Here is a 7,500-nt window from a genome sequence, read left to right on the forward strand (position 1 = left end):
GGAACCCGGTTTTGTGGGTCAGAGGTTCCAAAGGACCTGTTTTGTGCGGACTTCCCTGTGTCCGTCCCTCCCTGCCTGCCTTCCCCCCAGGACTTCCTTCTGAACAGCTTTGTCGTTTAAAATAATAATAAATAATATGTGTGTGTGTGTGTGTGTGTGTGTGTGTGTGTGTCGGTGTCAGTATCAGTCAGTCAGTCAGTGTCTCTCTCTCTCTCTCTCTCTCTCTCACTCAGAGCTGCTGTGGAAGGAAACTTTTTTAAAAAGAACTTGCATATTGAAAGAAAGATGTGTCTCAAGCTGCCGGGCCCTGTCCATTGTCATGTCAATGGCAGGACTGCTTTCACCAGGAACCCGGTTTTCTGGGTCAGAGGTTCCAGGGGACCTGTTTTGTGCGGACTTCCCTGTGTCCGTCCCTCCCTGCCTGCCTTCCCCCCAGGACTTCCTTCTGAACACCTTTGTCGTTTAAAATAATAATAAATAATATGTGTGTGTGTGTGTGTGTCGGTGTCAGTATCAGTCAGTGAGTCAGTGTCTCTCTCTCTCTCTCTCTCTCTCTCACTCAGAGCTGCTGTGGAAGGAAACTTTTTTAAAAAGGACTTGCTTATTGAAAGAAAGATGTGTCTCAAGCTGCCGGGCCCTGTCCATTGTCATGTCAGTGGCAGGACTGCTTTCACCAGGAACCCTTCCCTGCCATTGCAGTGTTGATTTGGTCCTTATGCAAATTTAGGGGCGGAGCCAGCACACAAACGACCAATCACAGCAAAGTCCGCACTTTGCGAGCGCACGAGGTCGCGGCCAGCGTTCCAGTCCGCTCAGATCCAAATAAGCCCGAAAAGGAACACACTTGATCTTAGCCAAAAGGCCGAGAAGCGATACCGCGCTCGATGCGAATTGATCTCGGGTCCTGTTTGCCCTCCCTCTTTGTTCTCTGGCTGCCGGTGTTGAAAGCAGTCTCGAAGCACTGCCGTTCTCTCCCACTCTGGCCACATTTTTTGCCACCGTTTCTAATTGCAACAGTGGATGAGTTTAAAGAAGTTGCCGTTTTTTCCTTTCTTGCCAGGATTGCTTGACAGATTGGTAAATTTGCCAGTAGGCCACCAATCAGATGGGGGAGGGTTGTGTCTCAACGGACCTACGTCAGTCAGTCTCAGTCACTAACGAACTGCCGTGGAAGGAAACCTCTTTGAGTAAAACTAGTGACGTGACGTGTCTCACAGCGAGTGAGTGAGATTGCAACGGCCAATTGAGAAAGAGGTGAGGTGCTGACAATCAGCAGCTCGTGTTGAAACATTCATTCCACGGCAGGCAAGACCAATCAAAAAAAATACTGCAGATGCTGGCTCGGCTCGGCTGGCTGGCTGGCTGGCTGGCTGGCTGGCTGGCTGGAAATGGGAAATAAAAACACAAGGCGTGTTAAAGGCTGGTTAAACTGTCGAAAGAAACAAGGCGTTAATGTTTCAGAAGCGCCTATTGAAAGACGTCTCTCAAGCTGCTCCCTGACTGGGCCCTGTCCGTTGTCATGTTAATCGCTGGTTAAACTGTCGGAAGAAACAAGGCGTTAATGTTTCAGAAGTGCCTATTGAAAGGTGTCTCTCAAGCTGCTCCCTGACTGGGCCCTGTCCGTTGTCACGTTAATCCCAGGGCGGGGCGGGACTGCTTTGACCGGGAGACCTGTTTTCTGGGACGCAGGTGTGACATTCCAGGGAGGCACCTACTTTGTGCTGATTCGAAACGACCACGACAACGGCAACTTGCAGTTCTATATTACAACAACAACAACGCGCGTGTGGTAGTTGGGAGGGGCTGCGTTCGCGCTCTCCCCCCTGCATTGAAACTCAAAGTTCGATTTTCAATCCCATAGTCCACCAATCGGATGGGAGACGGTGTGTGTGTGTGTGTGTGTGTGTGTGTGTGTGTGTGTCAGTGTGTGTGTCAGTGTCAGTGTCAGTGTCAGTCAGTGTCTCTCTCTCTCTCACTCTCTCTCACTCTTACTCAGAGCTGCTGTGGAAGGAAACCTTTTTAAAAAGAACTTGCATATTGAAAAAAAGATGTGTCTCAAGCTGCCGGGGCCCTGTCCATTGTCACGTTAATGGCAGGACGGGGCAGGACTGCTTTGACCAGGAGACCTGTTTTTTGGGACGCAGGTGTGAGATTCCAGGGGACCTGCTTTGTGCTGATTTCCCTGCCTCCCTCCCTCCCCCCCAGGACTTCCTTCTGAACACCTTTGTCGTTTCAGCGAGGGCCAAAAGCCTGCCTGTGAAAGGGAAGGATCAGCCGGTCAGCCCCCTGTTGGTCGCTGCTGCCAGTGCAGCAGGCGTGCGTGTGTATTCGGCCTCGTGTCCAGGTCCCTCAGGGACTTGAGGCAACTCTCCCCGGTGGTCTCGTGGTCAGGACCGGGCTTCGAATCCCGGTCGGGGGGGATGACTTTCTGCTGCAGATTAATTGGCACCTCTGAAAGAAAGTCTCCCCTCCTGTGCGTAATGCTCCACCCTCACCACCACCGCCGCCTTTTCCACCCCTTGACAAACAGACAGACAGACAGACAGTCAGTCCAGTTCGGGAGCGCAGCTTTCATTTGGAAGCAGACCCTGCTTGTTTCAAGTCAACGACGCCAAGTTATTTTGCACTTTGAATTATATCGCTCCGTGCGAGCGGCACTCAGCCTTGGAGAAGAAAAAAATACCACTGAGCTGAGAAAGTTCTTTTTAAAACGGTTTCCTTCCACAGCAGCTCTGAGTGTAAGAGAGAGAGAGAGAGAGAGATATCAGCTTTATTCTCAGTAATAAAACACACACACACACACACACACACACACACACAGAGACACTGGGAAAGAGCTGTTTTTCCTTTTGAATATCTCCCCACAGGGAGGTGCACCGTTCCCAGAGACACTGCAATACTGGGTCGATGCGTGGAGTGGACGGAGCAAGCCCCTATTCCATCTCCCTGTTCCAAAAATCAATTTAATATATGGTCCCCAGATAGGGGACGTATCAGATATTAAACTGATAAGAACAGATACTACACTTGATCTTAGCCAAAAGGCCGAGAAGCGATACCGCGCTCGATGCGAATTGATCTCGGGTCCTGTTTGCCCTCCCTCTTTGTTCTCTGGCTGCCGGTGTTGAAAGCAGTCTCGAAGCACTGCCGTTCTCTCCCACTCTGGCCACATTTTTTGCCACCGTTTCTAATTGCAACAGTGGATGAGTTTAAAGAAGTTGCCGTTTTTTCCTTTCTTGCCAGGATTGCTTGACAGATTGGTAAATTTGCCAGTAGGCCACCAATCAGATGGGGGAGGGTTGTGTCTCAACGGACCTCCGTCAGTCAGTCTCAGTCACTAACGAACTGCCGTGGAAGGAAACCTCTTTAAGTAAAACTAGTGACGTGACGTGTCTCACGATGAGTGAGCGAGTGAGATTGCAACGGCCAATTGAGAAAGAGGTGAGGTGCTGACAATCAGCAGCTCGTGTTGAAACATTCATTCCACGGCAGGCAAGACCAATCAAAAAAAATACTGCAGATGCTGGCTCGGCTCGGCTGGCTGGCTGGCTGGCTGGCTGGAAATGGGAAATAAAAACACAAGGCGTGTTAAAGGCTGGTTAAACTGTCGAAAGAAACAAGGCGTTAATGTTTCAGAAGCGCCTATTGAAAGACGTCTCTCAAGCTGCTCCCTGACTGGGCCCTGTCCGTTGTCATGTTAATCGCTGGTTAAACTGTCGGAAGAAACAAGGCGTTAATGTTTCAGAAGCGCCTATTGAAAGGTGTCTCTCAAGCTGCTCCCTGACTGGGCCCTGTCCGTTGTCATGTTAATCCCAGGGCGGGGCGGGACTGCTTTGACCGGGAGACCTGTTTTCTGGGACGCAGGTGTGACATTCCAGGGAGGCACCTACTTTGTGCTGATTCGAAACGACCACGACAACGGCAACTTGCAGTTCTATATTACAACAACAACAACGCGCGTGTGGTAGTTGGGAGGGGCTGCGTTCGCGCTCTCCCCCCTGCATTGAAACTCAAAGTTCGATTTTCAATCCCATAGTCCACCAATCGGATGGGAGACGGTGTGTGTGTGTGTGTGTGTGTGTGTGTGTGTGTGTGTCAGTGTGTGTGTCAGTGTCAGTGTCAGTGTCAGTCAGTGTCTCTCTCTCTCTCACTCTCTCTCACTCTTACTCAGAGCTGCTGTGGAAGGAAACCTTTTTAAAAAGAACTTGCATATTGAAAAAAAGATGTGTCTCAAGCTGCCGGGGCCCTGTCCATTGTCACGTTAATGGCAGGACGGGGCAGGACTGCTTTGACCAGGAGACCTGTTTTCTGGGACGCAGGTGTGAGATTCCAGGGGACCTGCTTTGTGCTGATTTCCCTGCCTCCCTCCCTCCCCCCCAGGACTTCCTTCTGAACACCTTTGTCGTTTCAGCGAGGGCCAAAAGCCTGCCTGTGAAAGGGAAGGATCAGCCGGTCAGCCCCCTGTTGGTCGCTGCTGCCAGTGCAGCAGGCGTGCGTGTGTATTCGGCCTCGTGTCCAGGTCCCTCAGGGACTTGAGGCAACTCTCCCCGGTGGTCTCGTGGTCAGGACCGGGCTTCGAATCCCGGTCGGGGGGGATGACTTTCTGCTGCAGATTAATTGGCACCTCTGAAAGAAAGTCTCCCCTCCTGTGCGTAATGCTCCACCCTCACCACCACCGCCGCCTTTTCCACCCCTTGACAAACAGACAGACAGACAGACAGTCAGTCCAGTTCGGGAGCGCAGCTTTCATTTGGAAGCAGACCCTGCTTGTTTCAAGTCAACGACGCCAAGTTATTTTGCACTTTGAATTATATCGCTCCGTGCGAGCGGCACTCAGCCTTGGAGAAGAAAAAAATACCACTGAGCTGAGAAAGTTCTTTTTAAAACGGTTTCCTTCCACAGCAGCTCTGAGTGTAAGAGAGAGAGAGAGAGAGAGATATCAGCTTTATTCTCAGTAATAAAACACACACACACACACACACACACACACACACAGAGACACTGGGAAAGAGCTGTTTTTCCTTTTGAATATCTCCCCACAGGGAGGTGCACCGTTCCCAGAGACACTGCAATACTGGGTCGATGCGTGGAGTGGACGGAGCAAGCCCCTATTCCATCTCCCTGTTCCAAAAATCAATTTAATATATGGTCCCCAGATAGGGGACGTATCAGATATTAAACTGATAAGAACAGATACTACACTTGATCTTAGCCAAAAGGCCGAGAAGCGATACCGCGCTCGATGCGAATTGATCTCGGGTCCTGTTTGCCCTCCCTCTTTGTTCTCTGGCTGCCGGTGTTGAAAGCAGTCTCGAAGCACTGCCGTTCTCTCCCACTCTGGCCACATTTTTTGCCACCGTTTCTAATTGCAACAGTGGATGAGTTTAAAGAAGTTGCCGTTTTTTCCTTTCTTGCCAGGATTGCTTGACAGATTGGTAAATTTGCCAGTAGGCCACCAATCAGATGGGGGAGGGTTGTGTCTCAACGGACCTCCGTCAGTCAGTCTCAGTCACTAACGAACTGCCGTGGAAGGAAACCTCTTTAAGTAAAACTAGTGACGTGACGTGTCTCACGATGAGTGAGCGAGTGAGATTGCAACGGCCAATTGAGAAAGAGGTGAGGTGCTGACAATCAGCAGCTCGTGTTGAAACATTCATTCCACGGCAGGCAAGACCAATCAAAAAAAATACTGCAGATGCTGGCTCGGCTCGGCTGGCTGGCTGGCTGGCTGGCTGGAAATGGGAAATAAAAACACAAGGCGTGTTAAAGGCTGGTTAAACTGTCGAAAGAAACAAGGCGTTAATGTTTCAGAAGCGCCTATTGAAAGACGTCTCTCAAGCTGCTCCCTGACTGGGCCCTGTCCGTTGTCATGTTAATCGCTGGTTAAACTGTCGGAAGAAACAAGGCGTTAATGTTTCAGAAGCGCCTATTGAAAGGTGTCTCTCAAGCTGCTCCCTGACTGGGCCCTGTCCGTTGTCATGTTAATCCCAGGGCGGGGCGGGACTGCTTTGACCGGGAGACCTGTTTTCTGGGACGCAGGTGTGACATTCCAGGGAGGCACCTACTTTGTGCTGATTCGAAACGACCACGACAACGGCAACTTGCAGTTCTATATTACAACAACAACAACGCGCGTGTGGTAGTTGGGAGGGGCTGCGTTCGCGCTCTCCCCCCTGCATTGAAACTCAAAGTTCGATTTTCAATCCCATAGTCCACCAATCGGATGGGAGACGGTGTGTGTGTGTGTGTGTGTGTGTGTGTGTGTGTGTGTGTGTCAGTGTCAGTGTCAGTGTCAGTGTCAGTGTCAGTCAGTGTCTCTCTCTCTCTCTCTCTCACTCTTACTCAGAGCTGCTGTGGAAGGAAACCTTTTTAAAAAGAACTTGCATATTGAAAAAAAGATGTGTCTCAAGCTGCCGGGCCCTGTCCATTGTCACGTTAATGGCAGGACGGGGCAGGACTGCTTTGACCAGGAGACCTGTTTTCTGGGACGCAGGTGTGAGATTCCAGGGGACCTGCTTTGTGCTGATTTCCCTGCCTCCCTCCCTCCTCCCCAGGACTTCCTTCTGAACACCTTTGTCGTTTGAGCGAGGGCCAAAAGCCTGCCTGTGAAAGGGAAGGATCAGCCGGTCAGCCCCCTGCTGGTCGCTGCTGCCAGTGCAGCAGGCGTGCGTGTGTCCTCGGCCTCGTGTCCAGGTCCCTCAGGGACTTGAGGCAGCTCTCCCCGGTGGTCTCGTGGTCAGGACCGGGCTTCGAATCCCAGTCGGGGGGGGATGACTTTCTGCTGCAGATTAATTGGCATGAAGGAAAGTCTCCCCTCCTGAGCGTAAAGCTCCACCCTCACCACCACCACCGCCTTTTCCTCCCCTTGACAAACAGACAGACAGTCAGTCAGTCCAGTTCGGGAGCGCAGCTTTCATTAAGCAATGGCATTTGTGACAACTCATCGTCTGACAGGTTGATGATTTCCCCACACGCCTCCTGCCGAATAAAAGGCTCACCCTCCCGGACACTACCCCCAGAATCACCCCCCCCGCCATCCCCGGGGTGAATATTAAGCCCGAGAACACCGACTGTAACCAATCGCAGTGAAAAGTTGAAGTGGCAACTCATTAACCAGATTTATTTTGGGCAACTCATTAACCAGATTTTTTGTTCATTTGGTTTATGAGTTGCCAAGTGTAAATCTGGTTAATGAGTTGCCACTTCAACTTTTCACTGCGGTTGGTTACAGTCGGTGTTCTCGGGCTTAATATTCGCCCCGGGGGGGGGGGGGGTGTATAGCGGGCGATGGCCGGTGTGGAGTGCGTTTTTTGGGGGTTGATTTTCACTTTGCCTCGCTGGTGGAATTTGTGGGAGGCAGGCAAGGGGAATGGTGTGGGCTGGTGGGCGGCAAGGGAGATGCTTGCTTCGGGGTGTTATCCTCACTTTGGTCCGCTGGTGAGAGTAGGCAGCGGCAGGCTGGCAGGCAGGCAAGTGTGATGTAGTGTGGGGTGCAGTGCG

General features: G+C 51.4%; 2 non-coding genes across 2 annotated transcripts; both read right to left on the reverse strand.

Annotated features, from left to right (window-relative positions):
- Window positions 1-2,866: 2,866 nt before the first annotated feature.
- On the reverse strand, window positions 2,867-3,057 carry LOC137330310 (U2 spliceosomal RNA). The gene has a single exon (XR_010965029.1). It is a non-coding gene; the product is annotated as a U2 spliceosomal RNA (small nuclear RNA).
- Window positions 3,058-5,041: 1,984 nt separating this feature from the next.
- LOC137330321 (U2 spliceosomal RNA) lies at window positions 5,042-5,232 on the reverse strand. Its single transcript, XR_010965030.1, has one exon. It is a non-coding gene; the product is annotated as a U2 spliceosomal RNA (small nuclear RNA).
- Between the last annotated feature and the right edge of the window lie 2,268 nt (window positions 5,233-7,500).

The sequence above is a fragment of the Heptranchias perlo genome, chromosome 12, assembly GCF_035084215.1.
Source record: "Heptranchias perlo isolate sHepPer1 chromosome 12, sHepPer1.hap1, whole genome shotgun sequence".
NCBI classification, from domain to species: domain Eukaryota; kingdom Metazoa; phylum Chordata; class Chondrichthyes; order Hexanchiformes; family Hexanchidae; genus Heptranchias; species Heptranchias perlo.